This window comes from Vollenhovia emeryi, unplaced genomic scaffold, assembly GCF_000949405.1.
Source record: "Vollenhovia emeryi isolate VEMERY1.0 unplaced genomic scaffold, V.emery_V1.0 DF939236.1, whole genome shotgun sequence".
Lineage (NCBI taxonomy): Eukaryota > Metazoa > Arthropoda > Insecta > Hymenoptera > Formicidae > Vollenhovia > Vollenhovia emeryi.
The window spans coordinates 61,420-86,452 of record NW_011967130.1 but is presented as its reverse complement, the minus strand read 5'-3'; the positions used below and the strand labels follow the sequence as shown (position 1 = coordinate 86,452).

At 37.7% G+C, this 25,033-nt stretch overlaps 1 protein-coding gene across 10 annotated transcripts in view; it reads right to left on the bottom strand.

Moving 5' to 3' along the window:
* The window catches only part of LOC105560215 (peripheral plasma membrane protein CASK), a 208,148-nt gene that overhangs the window by 126,051 nt on the left and 57,064 nt on the right, over positions 1 to 25,033 (bottom strand). The gene's annotated exons all lie outside the window — the stretch shown is intronic.

Here is a 25,033-nt window from a genome sequence, read left to right as displayed (position 1 = left end):
TCCGCGAAATTATAAAGTGATTATCATTAGTTAAGTCTCGTAAAATAATATTTGATACAAATAATATATCAATGCCGTTACTTTTTACTTCTCTTTTTAGAAGACACATGTTAAAAATGTCATAAAGAAGACACACTACGAGTAAGATAAATGAAATGAATTGTTGCGAGGTGTAGTGTGCTCGTAAAGAAAGCAACAGTCCCCCTGATGGATCGCCTTCAGCGACCTTTATATTCTCTTTTTACTTCTCATATGTCTCTCCCTCCTTCCCATCATCGAAATCTGGTTTGCACAGTTTGCCGTAATCCAACCGTTTCGCGGCGATGATTCGCTACGAGATACGACGTGTCGTTTGAAGACTGTAAAAACATTTCGTATATTTCGAAATCTCGGCCCACTCGACTCGCCATTTTAGGATAATTGCGGCAGATGAAAAAGATGTCCGTGTCATAGCGTCAAGTACGTACTGTGTCATAACTGAAAACACGAGGAACATAAACCATTTGCAGTATGAGCCGGGCTTTATCCTAAATGCACAAGTAAATCGGATTTGAAAACGCTGTTAAAACATAACAGGCGTTTGAGTAGACAGAGAGAGAGAGAGAGAAAGAGAGAGAGGTGCTGGTGCACTGGAGATTAAAAACTGTTTTATGCAATGCACTCTGTTCTTCTAACGACGCCGTAACGGCGTGCATTAATCTGGAGATAAAATGACAGGTCAAATCGCAGGACAATTGCACATGTAGTATCAGGCAAAATCGGAACGTGAAAATGTTATCACGTCTGCGGGGATATGCGCTTGAAACAATTGCGGCATTAGATCGGCGTCCCGGTGTTATCCTGGCGGATGTGAGAATCGCTCTGCGTGATAATTCGACATACGCGGGCGCTTCCTCGCGATCGTGCTCAATATCCTGAGGGAAGGGCTGAACGGAAGAAACGGGCGATAATAACCGTCATATCGGATGGAAAAAGATCGGTGTTTTTGGTACGAGAGGCACGTAAACCACGCGACATTGTAAGAGCCCCGGACAGGGCGACGACAGTCGCCGGTGTCCCCGTCGGGCCGGAGCGCGCGTGGAATGGCATAAAGAAAAACGGCGAGACGCGGTGCAGAGCAAGAGCAGGCTTGATGGTCGGAGGAAGGCTTGATAAATTGGGTTTCTCGCGATTACGGTTTAGACGACGTAACGTCGCTCGTACAATCCGCGAGACTAAAGAATCTCCCGGTTCCCTCCGACCTTCGCGTTGAGAAATTTTCGCGCCATTCTATGTGCCGGGGAATTCTTGACGTATCTCATTTGGTTAAAGTAAAATGGCGATGGAGAATTTGTCTAACGTTATGTCACAATTTCGTTACATAAAGATAAAATGTAATGTAGACAAAGCGTACACGTTTCTGAATGGAATATTTGACGTTAAGGATCCAGAATTACATGCTTCAGATAAGTAACAGAGCCGCGAATTACAAGATTTGTAGCAATAACAGCAGTTTAGTGTAAACGTAAATATGGCTGTTGTAGGAGATAATGTGATAGAAAACCGAAATGGGGTTTTCGCTTAACTGCGAGTAATAGAGAATTGTTTTTCAATTAAATACACTCACGCCACGCAACTGCGTGGAGCAACAACTGATAGAAATTACAAAATCAACAAAAATGTTATTCCGCGGACCAATTAATATTCCGCACAATGACGGAAATATAATATAATAATTGGGTAGATAATATATGTAGTTACTTATTATAAGTGAGGCAATTAAAAATATATGAAGTGACCGAGGAATTTATATTTTCACTCGACATAATTAAGCTTCTCGACTAATTTTTCCAGTTTCTTTTAAACTAATATTATCAGAGCGTAAATCGTTTCCCTCGAGAAAAAGCTTGCTGATTTTTAAGCACTGGTAACTTGAGGCTTAGCACCCTGACTACCTTATTGTACAAAAAGAAATATACATTCCACAAACTGGTTAAGAACGGCGTACTTGCAAATTATTGAGAGCCCGCTTTTAGAACAATGTATGTACATACAACACACGCATCATCTGACGCTTGTGATATCAATATTAAAAACTTTAGACACGATAGCGCGGTAAGTTTCGAAGGTAGTTTTAGTAACCGTGTTAACGTGCAACAACATCGAGCGTTCAAATACACATAGGCATACGTGCGGGCCGATGCCAATTGAAAGACCTTCACATACACGTTTTGGACCGTTTCTAACGCTGCAACGGCACGGAACGTAGTTCGGAATCTATATCCTACGACCGATCTAACTAACCATGTTGCGGTCGTATTCGCAGCTGCGATCTGCAGATAGGACTACCACAGCTACATAGTAATCTCATTTACAAATTCGTCAAAGGAATAGCTCAGAGAGATGGGACTGCACCTATTATTATCTATCTTACGCGTGTAACACACACAATGCAATCGATCCCATATTACTATCCAATAGATAATGACTTCCGGCTCATTCATTAAGCCTCGATATCGCGTTCCAAATCCCGGCGAGAAGTTCCAACCGCACACAATAGGAATGTAAAATGTTACGTCATGTATAATTTTTCCTAGCACGTATAATCTGGCGTGTATAATCAGACTTTTGCCCGATAAAATATAACGAATATCAAATGTATGCGGTACTCAGAAAAACCGCAAGAAATTCTCCTGTACCGTTCGCTTTTGCGAAAATAATCGGAAATGAAATAAAAAAAAATTCCAACACGTTCCTGGCCCTGTTTCATTTCTCGTGGCAGTGTTTCGGAACAATGAGACCAACACTCCGCTTCTCTCTCGTCCGGGGGCCCTTTCCAATTAGCTCATAAATATCGGCAAGTATATACCGAGGAATTCAATGTGCCACGGAAATTACGAGATTCGTTTATTTCGCGCGATTTTCAAAAATATTCAGGCGTACGGCACATCGTGCGTGGCATATATTGGCGACATCAATTCTCCCGTATCGAACGAACTGGCATTCCAAACGAAAATGCAGTTGTATATATTTTCCACTATTTTTGCGTGCACGTGCGATACATTTCGAGCACAATCTCGATCTAGATGCGACTGCGGATCGCACTCTGCACGGCGCGGTCCAAACGAGCGCGATGCATTTTTCTTACGGAATAAACGCCACGAAATGAACGTGGTACGCAAGCACGCGCTCTTTCTCTCTCTCTTACGTAAAATTTCAGTGAGAAAGCCAGCGCGATAATGCGAGAGAAAATTTCCGGTTGTCATGTATAATGGAATTAGGTTCACACGCGATAGCCATCCCCCGTATATTACGGCATCAGAATAAAATGTAGGACTCGATTTTCTCGTGTTCTCGTTCGTACGCGTAGAAGAAAGAAATTTTTCAACGGTTGGCTGAGTTAACCGTGAAAATCGGCAGAATTGGAGAATACGCTCGTCCAGCGCGCGCTTAATTCGAAGAAAATCTTTCACTTTGGAATTATGTTACTACAAAGGTGAACTATTTGATTCCGGGAAGTTATACGGCTTAGGTTATTCAAGGAATTAGAACATCCGCTTTTCGTATTAAACGTACCCAAATCCCTGCATTAAGCTTTAGCATGGAAGGACTAATGTTTACTAAAACACTCCACGGACTTAGGTTGACAATGAACCGTAAGTAGATTTGCCCGAAACTTTGTGACAAGATGGTTTTAGGGGCAAATATATTTTGCGATTAAATGCAGTTTCGACAGAAAACGTAAAAAGGCTCGATACAGCTTTTACCTTATTACTATTTGCTGAATATGGTTTTAGAGAGAAAATTGTGATCGTGTAATTTACAAAATTTTATTTCCAGCAATTTGAACGAACTCTTTAAATTCTCATTCGAAATCCAACCCGAGAAATGCGCAGTTTCGAAATTATTTATTATTATCTCTGTACGTTTTAGAATAATTTAAATCTAATCAAACCTAGCTGCATATTAATGACGTTATGAAAGAAAGATTATTCAATTTCAAAATTTATATGAATATCACTAGAACGAAAATACCGTCATTCTGTTGCATAATGAATTTTCAATATCCCTCCAGTTTTATTTTCAAACTTTAAAACGGTCGTCATAGCGATAAAAATTATCATCTCGGTACAATAAATCGCGAACAATTAGCGCACAAAATTCGGCGAATGTTTGAATGTGCGGATCAATTCAAATATATAAATTTTTATACAACAGTTATCAGGCAGCAGTAAAAAAAGTCGTAGCAAGCAACTGAGCCAGGTCCCGGTTGTTCTTCAAACATTGTTATTAAACCTATCGTTCCTATTCATTGTGAAGCCACACGTGGAGATCCTCGCGGATTATAACATCTGCGTCTATCGGTCCATTTAAATATGCGGAATAAATCGCGCAAATCCTCGGGCGAGAAGAAACGAACAATAGTATCGCCCTCATCTCGCGCGAACAATAGCCGACATGTTGCGGACACGCGAGCGCGCTTTACCTGTGGATGCGAGTGATACTCGGTGCCGGCGCCGTTTGGGAATCTGAACCGGAAGGGACTGTGCACGGGACAGTTGAGACGAAACGGGCTCTCCGCGGGTAGTCTGGGCGGCGGATGGGTATGCGGGCCGAAAATCACGCAGTCCATCGGCATAGGCCGGCCGGGGGCGTGATCGAGGGACCTGCAGGAATAGTTCATGGGCGGCCGTATGACTGGATGCTCGATCGGCGGTCCTCTGCCCGGATGCTGCGCCTCGTGCTCGTGCCGGTGCTCCAGCAGCCGCGATACGTGCTCGGTCGATCGGCAGCCGTGCTCGTGGGGCCTGCCGAAGTGGTGATCGTGAACGTAACTCGCGTGATCCTTGAGCCGACAGGGATGCTCTATGGCGCGCATCATACGCCCGCGGTCCATGCCGCTCCCCATGCTACCCGGTGACATCGCGGACGGGACGATCGGATGATCCACGACCGATCGCGGCTGCTCCGTGCGGATCTGCTCCATCGACCTGCTCATACCCTCCATCGGCCGCATGGAATGATGATGTTCGACGGAGGCGCGCATCGACTCAGACGGCGGCTGACGTATGATGGAATCGATCGATCTCATCGACTCCATCGATCTCATCGCCTCGGTCGAGCGCATGCCGTGCTCGAACGGACGCATCGGCGAGGGATCGGTTGATCTGCACGGCCTTTCCCAGCATCGCGGTACCGTCGCCGCGCCGCCGAGCACTCCACCGCCGCCGCCGACGCCGCCGCCGCCGCTTCCGCCACCACCACCGCCGCCGCCGCCGCCGCCACCGTGACCTTGAGGCACCCAACCGCCCGCGTAGGGATGATCCATCGCCGTTGCGAGCCGCCGTGCTCACGGATCCTGAAGCCGCATGGCCCTGTCCGGTGCCATGATCCGCTCTTATCCGCCGCCACGTTATCGTCGCGCACTATCACTCGCGAGGATTGACGCTGGCGCGTCACGACGCATCACGTCGCGCGCCCCCGAGGAGCGCGCTCCAGATCGGCAAGGAGACACGAGCGCGGGAGAGACGAGCCGCGAAGGGTAGGCGGACACGAGCGGAATCGCGCGTAAGAGCACGCGGGGGTGAGAAGACTGACGGACGGGAGAGACGCGAGCGAAGGACGAGACCGAGCGACACAGAGAGAGAGAGAGAGAAAGACAGAGAAAAAGAGACGGAGCCCGCAAGACAGTAGATGCTAACGGAAATCAAAAGGGTGCGAAACGAAAGTGAAATATCGGCTATCCAACGGTCTCCTCGCGAATTGGGTAGAGGCTCGAACGATGGAGAAAGCCGTGCGCGAGTGCGGCAGCAACGGAAAACCGACGCATCGCGATGCCGCGCTCCCCAACACTGAACCTCGCAGCCTCGACTGCCGCGCAGTCCCTCCACGCAAACCAGCCGACCGACCCACTATCCTCGACAGCCACCCTCGCCCCCTTCCCCCGTCCCCTCCTCCCCCTCTCTCCTGCCACCTAGTCATCCCTCCCACACGTACACCCTTCCATACCCCGGCGTGTCTCATCCGCCAGCATCACCAACCCCTCAGCGGCAACGCGGCTCTCCTTCATCCCTCTGGACCGCAATGTTCACCCACCGCCTACCGTTCGACCCTCCTCCCTCATCCTCGCCCTCGATTTTCTTCCTCAAACTCAGCCGCAGTTCCCCCTTTCTTCTCCACTTCATGAGGTACCGTTCCTTCTCCCGTCATCTTCTACTCTCGCTTTTCGTCCTCTTCCTCTCACGGAGAAAGTCTCCCCATCCTTTCGTCGCGCGAACAATCACCGAACTCGCCGATTATCGTTTATCCTTCTTTCCCCCCCCCCCCGCGAAACTCACCCCGCTGATCCCCCATGAGCCTCTCTTTCGTGAGAGACGGTCGGAACGGTCGCTATCCGTTTCCTCTGTTTCTCGGTCTCATTTTCATTCGTTCCCTTTGTTGCGACGCGACCGTCCACTACTTGCTTCAAAAATTAGAGACGATCGACTCCTTCTTACATCTCTCAACTCATCTGGATACCAATTCCTTTCTTCGGAAAAGCTAGCAAAAGTGGGTCAGGGCAAGTATCGAGAGCTCGAGGCGTCGGTCCGGATGGGAGAGGAAAGGCTGATGTGCATGATTGGAGACCGAATATCGGGGACCAGTGTGTGTCCCATACGCCGAAGGCGCGTGAATGAAAAACGGCCGATCGATGCCTCCAGGAGTAGGTGGCTCTCCTGACGCCACGTCTCTCATTCCCGTACACACTATCCCCAATTCCCGTGTCGTTCGAGCGTTAGACGAATGCCCTCTTAGTGCTATTAATTACACGTAAGCTTTCACGTCACAAGCGCAATTCGTTCCCCTCCTTCAACCTCAACTTAAATTACTGACAAGCCTCATTGAGCGATATTGATACAAAGTAAATTTATTTAGACAAAACACTTATCAATACTTAAAACGTCTAAAATTTTAAATTATCAGCGGCAGCAACTGTACCGAACCGTACGAATAATTTACAAAGGGAAGAATCAATAACTTAATATAAAATTTCGTTGAAATTCAGGATTCGTAGCCCCGTTGTGAATTATATATGTACAAGTTGGAGTGTCTTCCCTCCCTCATCCCCGATTGAATGATATTTCCCGGTGCCGGTATGAACTGTATTAATAAATATTTTACAAATATACACAAGGGAGAAAAGTGTACAAGTGCGTACTGATGTATATTGAGTAACAAACAGGCAGGGTATACCGCTTCGTATTATTTTTTAACAACAGATTCATTGGCCAATTTCGAATTGGCTCTCACATAGCAAATATGTTAGAGAAAGTTATTAGATATTTATAACGTATTCCCAACTTGTAGCTTTCTTTGTTACTAACAATACATTTCACGCGTGCGTGCAAAAATAACAATTTCTTTATTAAAACAAAATCAATCCCAAACTGACTAAGAAAACCGTTGTTAAAAATGACAGTCGAAAATTTTATCATAATGAATTAGAATTTGGAAACGGGGGAAAAAGAGGAAATATTGAAAAAAAAAACCCCTTACAGAGTAGCATCGGCAAAAATGATAGTATTCTCGTTTTAATTGATATCAGGCAATATGAATGTTAGTAAAATCGAACAATCTTTCTTTCCAACGTAATTAATGCTGTAACGCAGTAAAGCTTTTACTCTGCGCACTCGATACAAATCAGCGTGCCTCTTGTTAAACTTCCTCGATGATTGAATAGCTTGTAAAAAATGTTCAATCTATATTGATATAACTCAACTGCGCACAATCAAAAAAAATTTTATTTACTCGCATAGGATATTACCAAATGATATATCGTTCGTGTCTATAGAAAATTTCACCATTTAAATAATACCCAGATTCATCGTACAGTTATATAATTCAGCTGCGATTATAGAAACAGCGCAGTTTTAGTACACGAAAAATTAATATATTGCGCTAAATTAAAACTTGATTCTCGTTATATTGATATGTGATATTGATCAGTTATTTTCGAGTATCATTATATAACGTAACTTTTAAATGCAATTTAACTACACAGTATTTCATATTAAAAATAAAACATTAAAAAAATTTTTTCGCCAGGAGCAGATTGATAAACCCACTTAAGAATAATCCCTGTGCTTATCGTATTTTATACATTATCCTGGTTGGATGATATAATAAAGCTAATCGAGTCATCGCTTTTTAAATCGGAGTGAAGCAAGTTGCAAGTTTCTCCGTTGGAAGCTAAACAAGCATTCGCCATTACATCATGCATCCTGAATAATTCATCGCTTGACGCCAGCAGTGTAACCCTTAAATGTATCTTGTTACCATTTAGCAACGATGCTAATCTCATACACACACACACACACATACACATCCTACCTTCAAGATAATTACTTCGGACACACTCTGAGTTTTTGCATTGTTCGAAAAAGTATCATCGGCGATCATAAGTAATTTTTCCAAATTACTTTAAAAACAGCGTGTAAAAATATTTTCCTTAGTAAATGATGCACTAGCTGATTAACATTTTAATACCCCTCGCCGCTTTATTGAGAGTCACCGGGTCCAAGTTTACTAAAATTTTATAAACAGACTTGACAATGATTCTTGCATGGTCACGTTCACGCTCCCCTGGAAAAACATGACATGCTAACCTACATTCCAAGGCTGACCTCGATATGTGTATTCGAAAAAACCCTCGTAATATCGCGAGATTTTCCGCGTTCTAACGCATTGTCGATACCATCGATATTAGAGAATTATTTAAATTATTATTGTTCACAGCAAATAGCAATTGATAAAATTAGTAGAAATAAGACTTCTGATTTTTTAACAGGAGGCATACATTTATATTTAAAAGTATGTAATATTATCTAACAATAAGTAAAATCCTTTGCGAATGAGCAATTTTACACGAAAAGTTTCATGACTATCAACTACAGTTCGCGACATGAATAATAGAAAAGATTCGGTAAGCTATACTCGTATGCGACGCATCGAACAGAAATTACGGCGTTTACTGACAGCGCGTAGCATCAATAATTATGGCATTTCAATGAATTGCATTATATATATATACATATATATATATAAATCTATAAAGCAAATTCGTAGATAGGCATCAGTCACACTCTATTAATTTATAAGAGAACCTATGAAATTTTACTGCCCTCTGCTCAACCGAGCAGATTATTCAGCAATAATGTATTCGTGTTTGCATCGAGACATTGATGTTGGTAATTACGAATATCTTGCGCAATTAATATTTTGTAAACTAATTCTGTCCCTTGGGACGAACCCTAATTTATCTTGATGATATGCTATTTTCTACAAGATTCTGTCACTAATTGCACTCAAGTATGTATGGTCACTTACTTAAAACGTCCTTGTCCTATTTACGAGACCTTTGCAATTTACGGAATGGAGATACTTGCCAAAGCTTAGCCTTATTGCTTAAAAAACTTATATTCCCTATCAAAAAAATAATTTAACGTTCACGTGCACGCGCATAGTTTATCAATAATAATACAAAAAATATCCGTGAACGAATATACATAGTTTTTATATTATTTCATATTTCTCGTCCGACATTTAAAATAGAGTTCTCCTTTTTGTATCCGGTATTATTAATTTTTTTTAACATATAGACGGCAATTCAGAAGACCTGAGATAATTAAGCGTTCTCGTTCAAATAATCTCGTTACAGTACAACACAGATAATACAAAGTGGATAAAGCGTTCTAGGTCAGACCGCGACCCAAGAGCGTGCAGTAGTAAAACCTTGTTTGAGTCAGACCACGTCGCGAAGTAAGTCAACTGCGTCGAACATGTAAAGTTGCAATTATTCAATAATTGTATTAAAATCCATCGTTTTACTAATCAGTTAATGTACTTCAAAAGAAAGACTTGTGTAAACTATTTATGCTAAGAATACGTGACATATTTAAATGTTTTCAAGAGGCACAAATAAATTACGTATATTTATATGCCTTCTTTTAAAGTATAATGTACTTTCATTAAACAATTAGTTGCTAAATTGACTCGTGCTAATGTAAATTTAACGATGAGGACGCAAGCTAATGAATTACAAATGTCATTAATATTCTTCGCAACCGCGCGATCGATTCCTTGGTCATCGCTATTTGAATAGATAAAATCTACTAGTATATCTATGTATCATATTATTCGTACTATTCTATCGCAATGTCAATATTCGAATTTGGATACAAGCATCACATTCAAGCATATTTAGGTGCGTTTGTTCCAATCTTGAGCAACTCCTTTATCTTTCCAAGAAACCTCATGTGAACTTTTTTATAACGTAATTATATTTTACAGTAAGCCAAGGCACGAATGCGTTTTCCAGGTAAAACTGGCAAGTAATATACTCCGGTTAATACCCATACCTATGCAGACATAGAATTACGCAATATACTAAAATGAATGGCATGTATCCTACTCGATAATTCCCAATCCTCTTATCTAGGTTTAAACCCTTGCATTTAAAGTTTGTAGTCATCTACGTAGAGATGCTATGAAAATGCAACTCCATGCTAATGTTTAACTAATATTATGAGTGATATAAGTAATTATATAACATAGATAATAATGAAAAATAATAATATATCTAACATGTGAACAAAATAATACAATATATCTCGTTGAATTAAATCCTTTTTATTATTAAAATGCATGGAAATGTAATTAATAAAAGCAAGATAACTTTTTATAATATGTACTACAGTAATGTTGCCCCAAATTATTACAATATGTTACAATGGTATTTTTGTATGTAATGGTAATAAAAGATTATTTCAATATTATGATACAGTAAATATGTATAATATATGCATATATATTATATTCAGCATATTCAAGATAATGTTATTTTATTAAGGCGAAAGAGTGAACGTGCTGATCAATAAAATAACATTAATTAACGAACGAAATGACTATTCGGGAATATAATTACTAAAACGAGTTGATTTATTTAGCAAGTAACTAAAAACGGTCAGATTCCAAATGCGGTTTTACTATTGAACGTTCTTAGGTCACGGTCTGACCTAGCGCGCTTTATTCACTTTCTATTCTGTGTTACACCGCAATAAGACCCTTTCAACAGTAATGCATAATTATCTCAGATTTGGGATATTGTCTAGATTGCTTTGAGGTCGTGAAAGAATCGGAAAAGATCTAATAAAAGCGTGAATGCGCGGAATTAAGAAACTCATAACTTTAAATCAACTTACACATTATTCCGTAATATTCTATAGGGCGGACTAAGGCAACTGAATTTTAAAAGAGTCAGTGTCTTAAAAGTTGCACGCGCAACACTCGTAAATTATATTAAGTGCCTCTTAATAATGTTAACATCTTCTTGAAGAAGCTAGGCTTTCAACAGATTTTTTGCAAATCTTACTGCACGTCCCTAACATTTTCTATTCCGTCGTAGAGTTACATTGCTCTCTTTCTTATTCACAGAACGTGTCCTACGTTAGCATGATTTTACAAGCTTTTATACAAGAATAACGTTTCTTTCCCTTGGTACACCTGCTTCTACCTATACCTATACCTCCTACAGTACACACCATAAAATGTTAATACGGTACCGTATGTGGTTAGTAAACCCATACATCAAAATTTCCATAAACGAATACCTAACGTCGGAATCATTCCCGTCGCAAATATAAGCCATAGATCCTTATAACGCGTCCGACATTTCCCAGCGCACATTTTCCGACGAGTGATCCCTCTATCAAAGTAATGCAACAAATTGGGTTAGCGGATGCACATACGTTCAGAGTTATCCTAGCATGACACGAAATATTGAGAAGCTGCCTTCTATAAAAGACAAACTCTGGTGGCGTGCATTCTTTAAAACCTTTCAGTCGACACTTGTTAACAAATTTTCACTGTAAATTTTAAAACAACTTTAACCCGCATTTAATAACTTAAAACCTGTATCGCTTTCTTTCTTTAAATGTTAAATCTTAATTGAGTCTTTACGAATTATCTTCATTTATAGCAGATGACATTTCTCACTGTTTCCTCTTATAAATGCCTCGGTTGTAAAAAGTTGAATAAATAACAAATAGTATAAAGTTAATTTCAATATTAGACACTAAATAACTACGAATTATCTTTAGAACGAATAAATATGCACATTAATAGAAAAAATACAATTTCTTTGCTAGAAAATTAAGTCAATCATTTGTAAAACACGCTGAAGTAACCATGGAACTCGAAGACAGTAAAATATGCGCGGCGAATTCATTATCTTCCCTGTTAAAATTTTCAAAATTATTGTAAAGAATATTTATTATACATCTATGTTTTCCTCAAACTAATTTCGACTGATGTATTTTTACGAACGCAACTGCTAGACTCAACTAGTTTACATATTAAATTGAAAGAACTTCTCACATTAAATAGTTTGAGAGAAACAAAGTTTCGTTAATAATTAAGAGCTTACAATATCTCGGAAAACTGACGGAATAAAAAGTCACGGCAAATTTCAATTAACAATTTCACCTGAATAATTCTCCTGTCTCTCATAATGTCACTTGTTTCTGATGCCCAACAGCATTCGTGCGCGGTCAAATACGCATTAAATTATCTAACGACGCAAATGATTTCCAATTTCGTTCCGTGATTTTCGCGGTATGGCGTGAACCGTATGAAAAGATAAATATTCGGACCAAGAAACCCGCTATTCACCGGTGAAGTAGCTCGAATTGTTGTTTGATTTATATAAATTTATATATCGTGGTCGACCAAAACTGCATTCATATATAATATTAATCCTTTGTAGTGACAACAGTCTCTTAAATCAATAATAACACCCGTGCTTTCAAGCAATATCTTTCGTATATCAGTGCATATAACTTATTCCAAATTGCTTTTTAAAGTTTAGCCAATAAATAGAGACTTTATCCTAAAAATTAGAAACAAATAAGCAGTTTTTAGATGAGAACTAGAAAACTAATTATTATCTTACTTAAATGCCACTCGCCAATTTGTAGTTAAAAAATTCAAGAATACATCTCGTGTGAACAAACAAGTAGAGGAAAGTCCCCTATTATGAGATAGGCTCCTAATATGAGATAACGGAGTTTCTGCTAAATTAATAGGCATCATCTGTTGGTTCCACCGTGAATTTGTTGCCCGTGAAGTGAAATTTGTTGAGTGGAAAATTGATTGTTAGATCGTGTAATCGTTGCAAAAAAAGATTTGTGATTGAATTCGAACGTGGAAAACCTACTATCTCACATTAGAATTCTACCTCATAATAGAGGACTTTCCTCTATGTATAGGTAATTTTTATTCATTTTGTAAGATTTAAAACAAAGAATTACAATAGTCACAAAGATTTTAACTTATTTCCATACATGTATAAATCTGCCTTCCGTCTTTAAATAAATCATTACTATGGATGAAGTATTTATTTTTCCAGTCTAGTAACACCAATCAATCGTTTCAAGCTCTGATAGACACGCGCAAAGTTATATTTGCAGAAATCTAGGGAACTTTTAAAAAATATGTCCGACTTATATAACTATTGTTACAGCTGAGAAGACAGCAGTGACGTAAATGAAAACAAAATCTGCCCCAAAAATCTATTTGTCCCATTGGAAAGTTTCGAAGTGGAGTATTTCGCGAAATGTTTTATTTACGTACAAAACAATAAAATAATGCTGTGCACCGAAGATCCTCGTTTCTAGTTTGCGAGCCGAACTTTTCAATGCCACGCTGAATCTAGATCGTGCATGCCGATCATGCCTGGTTGAGCGGTTTAGAACACGGGTTTATGCATCTCGATGTCAACGCCGGAGGAAGCTATAGCTATTCAACGTCAATACATATAGCAAGAAAATGTATATACGGGCGCATTGATACCTGACCGTACGCGTGCGAGAGAGAATTTCGAATTGCACCCGCCGAAGATTAACGACGCGGCGCCGCATCGATCGTTCCCGCGCCGCATCCTCGTCTCACTTTGAAAGAAGTAATAAGGAGAGATGGATGCGAGCTCGCTATCTTGGTGTTTACACCAAGATCGAAAGAAAGACGACGGCATGAGAAAGAGGAACCGTCTCTCTCTCTCTCTCTCTCCCGCCCCGGAACTGGACGGATACTTATTGAAGCAATTAAGAGTTTTAATTACGTACGATTATAAGTTTAATCGGACGTCGTTCGTAATTACCGCGAGCGCATTACCGTTCGCGATATATCATTCTGTCACACTGGGCCTCTTCGCGTTACCGTTCCACTGTGTGGCCTCGATTTATCATATACTCCGCCAAGGTTGTGAGACCACGAAATGAAGACTGCAAACGCGGGGTGTAAATAACTCAAGGGCGACACGATACAATGGTACCATTATGGCCTGTGCATTGAAAAGGCGAATTTCAACGGGTATATCGCGTAATAGTAAAAAAGAAGAGCAGTTAAGCCCGCGAGCGATGTTCTCCGCCGGAAAGAAAGGCTCCCTTTGCAAATCATAATTGTTAAAAATCAGAGACGGAACTTCCGATGTACAATGACGTCCATTGTCTACAATAAAGAGAACGTCAATCTTGTGGTACAATGAATCTCGCGTGCAACTTGCGACGCGATTCATTATACGCAATTTCGCGAGATTACCCTCGCGAGGCTGTGCAAAAAATTTACGTATAACCCCTGACCGTTCGCGAATTCTGTCGTTCCTCATGACCGGACATTGTTAACAAACAACGTGTTCCAGAAACCTTGCCAAGCTCAAGTAGTAACTGGCACCGCTAATCCGCGTAAGTGGTAGCGTTTTACAGCTAAGATCCCGAGTAGTGAATTAACACGTTTTTCCAACTTCATTCATCGTATCTAGTGACGTATCTGGCACAGACGCCATTTAATTAAATATATCTGCAGGGTGAGAAATATGTTGAGAGACGAATTCGGGAGTATTGATCGCGCAATGCGATTCACATCAACATTATAAATAATTTCGCACAGCTTCAAAAATAAGATAGTGACGTAGAACTTCCAGGAATAGCAACAATTGAATTCCTTACTTGTTTCCCATTACGAATACAAAAATACAGCTGTATTATTTTATGTATATATATTAATTAAAACGCGCACAAGAACGATTGTTATATTCTTAAACAAAGGATTCGATATATAATACTAAAACAAGAGAGTTATCCAAATAAAGTGAAATTAAGATAAATTATTAAAACTATCTTCTACGCAACATAAAAGCATGTTTCGCGAGATAAATAAAATACTCGCTAGTTATGCTGCCCACGTCATATTTGGTCGTGTTAACGTGCGTTTCGGAGATACCGCCGCTTTCGTTTTGCTCTCATGCAAACATAACGCACAACGTGTTCCGCTATATTCCGCCTTCATGCATTCCATATCACGGGAGGTTAAAGTGCATTTTTTTCGTTTCCACTTTATCTCCGTCACATTTATTTTATCAAGAATTTCCAAACGAACGCGGCGAACGCGGACATTCCCGGGGGTTCGTTTAAATGCGGCGGTGTCGCGCTCGCGATTTACGACGGGCTTTTTGCGAGACCTCGCGCGACGAATATAATTCAAGGGCCAATCAATAATTGATAACCCTAATAAATTGAATCTCATTGTGATTCAATTACGATCTGCTTCCGCTTTTCATCATCGATACTCGGTGCGACGATTATCCAGCACGTCGACCGCCGCCAGCAATGTGTAACGCGCGCACACACACACTGTCGATGCATAACACTCGAAATTATTAATAAGAGGGAATTAAGGCCCGTGGATTATCGTGAGTGGGCGGAGAAAAAATATGAAATAATCGGTGCACGTGTTAGTTAAAATTATCGCATGTTCCAATAGCTTACATTACTGATCTTTACGCGACATCATGAGCTGCTCGGATTATTTTTACATGGAATAAAAACCCGATACAACTCGCGGGATCACGTTAAAACGAACAAATTGTTTCAGCGTACAAATTATACACGTCAAATATTTAACGTAGCCAAGTGGCAACAACGTCCAATATTAATCCGCAGAAAGAGAATTCCAGTTAATATTTCATTCAGAACGTTAGGTACGTCTCGTTGCGCAGATTTTCTTCTGTACATAATTATCGTACTATCGTACACTGATAAGCGACATATCGAAAATATCTTTAATACGAGGATGATAAATGTTGGTACTTAAATATCGTTTCATATGCTTTTAACGTATGACATGAAGTGCATGTATTAAAAATCAAAGCAAAGTGTAATTGGGATTTTCGACTATTAAATTATTCATATAAAACAGACAATCGATTAATCACGACCATGAACATATAGTATTAAAACGTAGATATATCTTCTGCAAATAACCTAAATTTTATCCTCACAAAATGGACGAGTCCAACGCGCCTTTCAGCATCGTCATGCTTTTAAAGTGTAGCTCATCTTTCATCTAATCACGAGTAAATGTTTTGATAGAAAGTATATCGTGCCATCAGGCCGGTACGAGATTATTGCAGGATTCCAATTACAGTTTATTAAAACAACTGAGCATGCAAATGTCAAATGCTATCGGAAAGCCATCGGTCATGGGAGCTTAAATAAATTTTGAATTGTAGGGAATTTGATAGTGCAACGATAATAAATTTAGCGTAAAAAAACTTATGGTCAGAGTTTTAGATATTTCAGTTTTCATGTACGCGTCACATATACATAATATAGAATTATAGAAGAAACAACGGGGAACCGCATAATAATATAAATTCGTGAAATAAAATGGAATAAAAAATAAAATGTAATCGATGCAAACTTCCATGTTACGTTAAATATTAATAATGCTGCTGTTTTCAAAATTAGTTATGCTGTCGACTATGTTAATCTATTTAATAAATTAATAAAGTTGGAAGGATACTTGGTCCGACTTACAGCATAAAAACAGCAGTATAAAGAGTGTAGTATATTACGTAAAACAAATTTTTAACTATGATATTATTATAATAAAAAGTCGGTTTATCACTTACTTGTAAAATAAATTTGCTGGAATATATTTTTAAAAATAGATAGAAAGTACATACGTACCTACACGTGGAGAATTTTCTTTTAAAATTTATCCTGAAAATTATTTAGTTGTGGGACAGCGCGGCATTTTAAAGAATTTTATGAGTTTTTTTAAATTTTACCATACATTTTATTAGAAATTACACTTACAATTAGTATACATTTTAGCATACATGTTATTAAAAGAAAATGTATGATAAAATTTTGAAAAAACTCGCAAGCTCTTCAAACTGCCCTGTTGTCCCACGACCACATGATTTTCGGGATAAATTTCAAGAGAAAATTCTCTCCGTGTATATAGTTTAAGAAACATCGTCATGTATGTGGTACAAAATTAAGCAGCACTCGAAATCGAAAGTTTCCCGCTGTCCTGTTTAATTCTCAAAGAGTCACGGAACACATGTATATGTCATGCACGTCTGATAACATATCTACTACTAATTTACATGCGGCATCCCGGATGGCCTAATTTTCACGTCCGAAGGGCAGGTGAGGTTCGATCTAATGAGAATTAATGTTGCAACAAACAGGTCGTATTTAGGTTGGCAACTAATGGATCAACAGTCAGATCTGCAACTACCGTTCAACGTCAATAATTGGAGCAACGAACAGTTTGTGTGCTCCTTACACTGGAGAACTGAATTATGGCTTTCATAATCTTGTCAAACTATGCACTCGCAATGCTGTATTGCCACGTGCTATTAGTTCGACAATTGCGAACGTAGTACGTGTAGTATGAGTACAATACGTTCGAAGATGTATTACATATTGTTCGTTTACAGACAGCCGTTTACAATTCTTCCTTACGTAAAACCTTAATAATGCATTCGAATTTTCGTTCAGCGAATATGTCAACAAAAAGTACACATTTTATTCGAGTAAACTGTCTGCAATTGGTAGCTGTAATTTTACTAAAAATTTTACTAAAATTATTTATTTATATTACTTCTAATTATAATTTTAAATTTCTAGATATTGATAACTTTAAATTTCTACGTATCTTTATTGTATAAGGACTTTTATAAGAAAATATTCTTATCGCTTTTATCACTTTCAATATCAAATTAATTAATAAAAAGAAATTGTTGTGGTTTATAGATCGTTCTTGCAAAGCTGTACGAATGGGACGCGGTATAAGCCATATAGAGAGATCTATGATGGCCATTATACTCCGATTAACATACAAATCCGTTGAAGCATTATGCCATCATTATAGCGTGCACCGAGCGGTCGTTTTAACTTCGGTTAAGTGAAAGTCGTAAAATCGGCTTTTCCAAGCAAAGTTCGACACGCGGTGCGATCTATCAGTCCTACAATGAACGCCCATCTCTTGCATAAACGAGACCATAAACTTAACGATACCGCAAATACATCGAACGAGATACTCTCCGTGATCCTCGCCGAAGCAAGGTGCCTTCGAAGCCAAAAAAATACACGCTGCTACGTGATGAGCTCCTCATATTTCTTTCAAACGAAACATTTCGTCGCACCGTAAATTTTAAATTTATAGGCAACATGGCAATCAGAATACACTCGCAAGACTTCAAGATACGAGATTTAGTTTGGATAGAACTTTTATATCGTTTTCAGTACTGCTTAACTAGCTCTAAAATAAGCGAGTTATGAATAGATGTGTAAAGTAGAAAATGTGTTCTAGATATCGACAATTTTTACGAGTACGTGTATGTCTGTACGTATGTGTGTAACAATATTTGTATTCTCTGATAAATGATTATATAATTATATCGATCCACATCTGATTATTGTTTCTGTTCATGAATATTCATTTATTATGATTCCTGTTATACTGCATTCAAATTCTGCTTTTACTTAATTTGTTCTTTTTGCAAAATTACAAAATAACATAATTCAGTAGAAAAATGTACTTCAAAGCATAATTTTATATTTTTGCATTTCCATTTTAATAGTTTCAAAAAATACCATCGCTACTATATTTTAAAAAAACATATATTCTGTAGGATTAACTTTTGCCATCAATTCAACAAATATTCCGAATTTGCTAGCCTATTGGAAAGAAGTTAATGTCAATCCATGCGTGTATCGTATCGTACAGCAATGTATCATAAAAATTAAATATTACTGTCAAAGTATGAAATTCACGAAAAAAATATGACCCGTTACATTTGAATCACATAAAAGTAAACCAAGAAATTTTGTAAAATATTATACATATATTATAAGCAATTTGTGGAAATGATTCAGGTCAAAAATTAATATAACAATATTAAAACAATTGTACGATCTTATGTAAAATGTTTTAAAGAGTACATACACTCTGTGCACGTGGATGTGTGTATGTGACTGTGTGTTTCATTCATACGATTTTTACGAAACAGTTATAAAAATTTCATCTAATTTTTACAAAACAGTATTACAGTATATATTTTTACAGCGCTATTATTAGAATTATAATATTCTTTGTGCCGTACTTTTCCCATTTCGGACGAAAGAAATGTGCGCTCGTTGCGTGCAGGAGAAACCAAAAATATAACATACGTAGAAGTGGGAGTAAAAGGAATAAACTTATATACGTAACGACGATACAGCGCGAAATTACATTTTCCTTTTTCGAGCGTCGTTTCAAGGCGCATTGTGTAAACGCAATTGGTACCTTTTAATTTCATTTTTCACGATCAGGTGGTATTAGAGATCCGTGCGCGAATTCGGATCGTTATCCTGAGTATACGTATTCCTCCGAAACGGAATAGAAGAGTAGAAGCAGCAGAAATCCTGTTCGTTACGCCGGCTTTAAGAGATGCTTGATATTCAGCCAAAGTACCATGTGCTATTTTGATATTCGTTGCACGAGGCAAGCTCAGTCATATTATTATACCGACGGTTTGCGTAAGCCGCACGAAACGTATTGCACATACGCGGACTAGACGTTGGTAAAAATTGACTAACCCTCTATGATTTTTTAAACGTTATTTCGTGTCGTCTAATACGCTCGTGTCTCCCTTGCTTTTGAATTCCTGCAGGCCGCATCCGAGTCCGCAAAATATGCAAATTATTCGGACAAACGTGGTCTACCATTCCAGTTGGAAAATTCTTCAAATTCTATGCGCCTACCTATTTGGTTTTCGTTCCTCCACTGCATCCGACGCGCTCGCCGAAACCGCAGATAGAATAGACTGAACGAGTAGCGATACCTCTCGGTTTTTATAGCGGTAAAATTGTCAGCGGAATTTTGTTATCTGTCTGCCATATTCATATGCAATAAACGGTCGTGGTCAAAAAGGTTGTCCAACTTTTTACAATAAGTTTTCGGAATACACGTTTGTATCATTCCATGGATATTCGTACATATCATTCCTTTGCTCTAATAACGCGTCACTGCACGTATCCAAGTGAGCAAAGGTATAATCTTTCGCATGATAGACTGCATTTTCGAAATTATCATAAAACGTCGGACAACCTTTCTGACCACGACTGTATGTACAGTCTTATTCATTAATGCCTGGACCTGCATTTTTATCATCATTTTTCTCATCTATACAAAGCACTGAGTTTCAAGCTGTATGTATGTACTACCAGAGAGAAACCTCAGAGCGGCCACACCGGCGTTTCAGGAGACTGTTGTGCGCGCCCTTACGCCCTTTTGTACCTTCGGAACTATTTTGCTATGCATCTTCTGACACTGCCGATAAAGTCTCCACTTTGTGCGTGTTTATGCTACGCCTATTTTTCAGGATTGTGCTGTGAATTTCAAAAGTACATTAACATAAATTATCTGCATGTTTACATCAACTTTCTTCATGTAGTCAATGTAAATTTTATAAATTAGATGTCAGAATGAATAGCACAGACATGCACCAAGTGGAAATTTTATCGGCAGAGTCAGAAAGTGCGTAATAAAATAGTTTTAAAAGTAAAAATGTACGTAAGGGCGCACAAAATAGTTTCCTGAAACGGTATCAAGGAAAACGCCAGCGTGGCCGCTCTCAGGTTTTTCTCTGATACTTCCATGATGCAAGAATTTAGTTACACCAGGTGTAACATTCTCGTGCATGCGCACTCGTTACCAATCAGAAATTTTCCCCAAAACTTCACACTGCAAATCATTGCGGTTGAATGCAGCAAGAACCAATAAACAATTGGCCCCAAAAATTGGTTACGTGCGCAATGTTTCACCTTGTACTTTTACATCATGTGTACTACCACAGACTTCTGTAGAAGCTGTGTGAGCTGCAGCCTGGAACTTATCGATGTGTAGATGTGAAAATGTGAATCCTAGTAAAACTGAGGTACAGGCATTAGTGCATAAGTCTGTACAAGTCTAATACGAGTATGTAGTTGCGTCCGCGCAACCTCCGTCCGCGTCGTGTACTCACGAGCACTCGCGCGCTCGTGAATAAATCGAACTCTCTAAACGGTTTAACTCGCTTATATAATGTACCCATTATAATTTGTTTCCTACCCTATCCTTGCTCGTCCAACTGTTGTCTCGTTATTATTCGACGAAAAACCGAGCTACTAGTTGAATTAGTTTTGTTTCAGCGCGATATGTCCTTTTATTCATTAAATTTTAAGCAATTAAAATTGAAAAGCTCTTTACATAGAAATACGATTTTTAAATTTTGAATAAATGCTTTAGATTTTACGTTCACAGCTAGTATTGCAAAAATTAATTTTGCAAAACATTAATATGTTCCAGATAATAAATTTCATGTAAATATCTTTAACAAAAGTATTAGAATAAAAGATATTATAAATATAAAATGCTTTGAATGGTATTTTTTAACATATCGGCTCAAATCATTGGCTTAAATTAATTGAAATATATTATGATAATTAGATTTTTGCAAAAACAGTCACTATTATACCAACACAATAACGCAACGGAAATGCATTGCTTAAATTTCACATCGTTTGAATGCTCGTTTAGTTAAAGAGTTATATGTGTTGAAATCGGCCTAAAAAAGTTAAAATGGTAAATAGTTAGCATCGTTAAATTAATTCTATAAAATCATTACAGTTAAAATCGTTACGTGTGTTCTAACATTTTATATTAGCATTGTTATATTGTTGCTGTGCCATCGTTTTTATATTATCAAACTATTAATTTTTATATTATTAGATGTTACATATCTATTTCATTTCAAGCTTGAAAAAATATAATATATATTCCATTTTAAGCAATAATCAATACGATCCAATATTTATATTGAAAATACTAAAATACAAATGTTTATAACGTAAAAAATGTTTAGTTCCACACAATTTCAATGCAAAAAGCAAAAGTTTAGTCACTGTAGTTCTGGCGAATGAGATTTGCGCGAGCTTAATTTTTCACAACCAGGCAAAACTTCGTTAACGTTATATCTCTGAATATTACATTTTTTTAAATTATGCTTGTGCTTTATATCTCATTTTCTTCCGGAGGTAAATGAAAAAGATATTAGATCTCATTGCAAAGATATAATGCAAAAATTCAATAACGATTTAGTTACTAATGATATCATAATTATAACCAGGCAGCTTCATTATCGTCGATCTAATTAAAAGTAATACGTTTTTTAAATTTATTATTACATTACATATTTTGATAATATGAAAGAGACTACCCGAAAGATATTAAATATTATTATGTAACTATTAATAATATTTCAAAACTGGAATCAGTAATTATAGAAAATTTAATCAGAACCGAACATATTAAGCATGTTTAAAAAATTGACTTGATCCATCAAATAATATTAAAAATATACTTGTCTAAAATAATATTAAAACATTTTTTGAATTTACATCAAATAAAATCGATAGCAATATTTTTATCTTTCTAATAGTAACAAAAAAAAATGCATTGATTCAATACAAGAACATGATATTGATCCCATTGTAATGTTTATATTACATATAAATAATTGCAATATTTGGTTGCTTTTTTCAATATAAATCTACTACAATAAACGTAAAGTAAATCTGTTAATGCTTTTAGACGAAATTCTCGAAAATTTTATTTTATTTATTTGTTTGATTTCTCACGGGTAGTAGTTAATTCCTCGTATGAGATAATATTTACTGTACTAACAATACCCTGTTTTCCTATTAACATTCAATACGCTTTGCAGATTTTAAAGGCATATAACTCTCTTAGAAATACATATAGAAATTTTATCACTTCAAAATACTAACTTACTTTATCTACATATGTAAACTAGTTGTGTGTGTGTATGGCATTGAAATAAATATCTTTCTATACTTTCAATCACACACGTACACATCAAATTATTTAAACAATTAAAAGAATTGTTAAAATATTTAATTTATACTCTACACACACATATTTGTGTGTTTTTTAATATGCAATAACTGCATATACAGGGTGTTATGTAATACCCGCATCAACGCTTATTGTGGGATAGAGTGGACTAGACTAATTGTAAGTCGAAAAGTCCTGTACCACTTTGCAGGTTTTGCAATAGTTAACGAGTTATTAATTATTAAAAATCGCTGTCTTAGGCCGGCCCACTGCTAAAGTATTTCATGGATTTGGTACCTGGCGTAGCCAAATTAAATTTTATTTTTCTATTTTACCTTGATGTATAGAAGAAATGTAGAACAGATGATTACAATTCTCGCATATAATTTCAAAATTGAAATAACTGTTACAACAGTGACTTGTACATATGTATATATATCTACATATAGTCCAAATATGTACCATGTGGTAAATGTACATATGTGTTAAACCAATATGGTCTCTCCACATGAAACTTAATATTGTATAATATAGATTTTATGAAAGATAAATGCATTCATTCTTTTATTTGGGTCTGTAAACCCGACTCTGCGATTTACCTTACTTAAGTGGGTCAGCCATGTTTCATAATTTAGTCATCTAATTTATCTCGTTATAACAGCCCCACCCTAATATTTAATAATTAATAAAAAAAAAAGTCCACTTCATCCGATAATTAGTCAAAGTTCATTAAACTGTTTGAATCACTTAAGAGCGGATCGCTGAAGAAAAATTGGGGCTTCACTCTTTGACAAATTAATTATACTCTTTGTCATCGTTTCTAATAACAAATAGAGTGTGATAAATGGAAAAGACGCCGTAACGTTTCGAGTGCGAACTAAGTACTTTGTATTTTATAACGAAGTATGCGGACGAAAAATGTCGGTTCGCTCACGGACTTTTCCTCTTTGAAGCGTTTGAGGCGCGCTCAGGTGCTACACTCACACACATTTCATGGTACTAGAAGACTCAAGGGCACTTGCTTGTACGGTAAATATACGCGATAGCGACAACGCTATGATAATTTACGATCGGCACGGCCGACGGTAAATATTACAACGAAAATGTAACTTTAATAGAATTCCGTGTACAGCAAAAGCAAAATTATAGAAAACTCACGCGTGGATTATGAGCGTGAACAACAATTTTATCCGTAAATACCTCTAAACGAATTACCAGGCAGAATTTTATTTCCGTTGCAAAGCTTTGCTCTTACCTGCCGCAGTATATTTTCCCTAAATTATCATGTATATTTCAAATAAAGTGGATTTATTATATGCAGCTGTGTTATAATATATGTGCGCGCGTGTTTGTATGTACGCGCGTGTAAATGAGTCCGTAATTTCATCGTAATAGTGATTAGAGCACACTTATCCCAGTATCCTAAATTTCGATTAAGTTAAATATTATACGAAAATTAATACGGATACGTTTTGTTGCAATTTTTAACAGAAAGATAGCGTCGTCACCCTATGCCGAGCGCGCTTTTACTTTCCTTTAGTGACAAATTTTATTTTAAATTAGACGACTTATTTTAAAGTGTACTTTAAATTAAACGGTTAAAAATGGTCATATTAACGAGGTCTTAATTGAAAATTAAAATCCTTCAAATATGCTACACATCGCATAATTGTTATAAACAACTCATTTAAAAAAAGAAAGAAAAAACTCAATAAAATCCTTTCTGTTTACTTTTCCGTGATGCAGACCGTTCTTCCATCTCGCTAAACGTAACGCTTGGATAGAATAT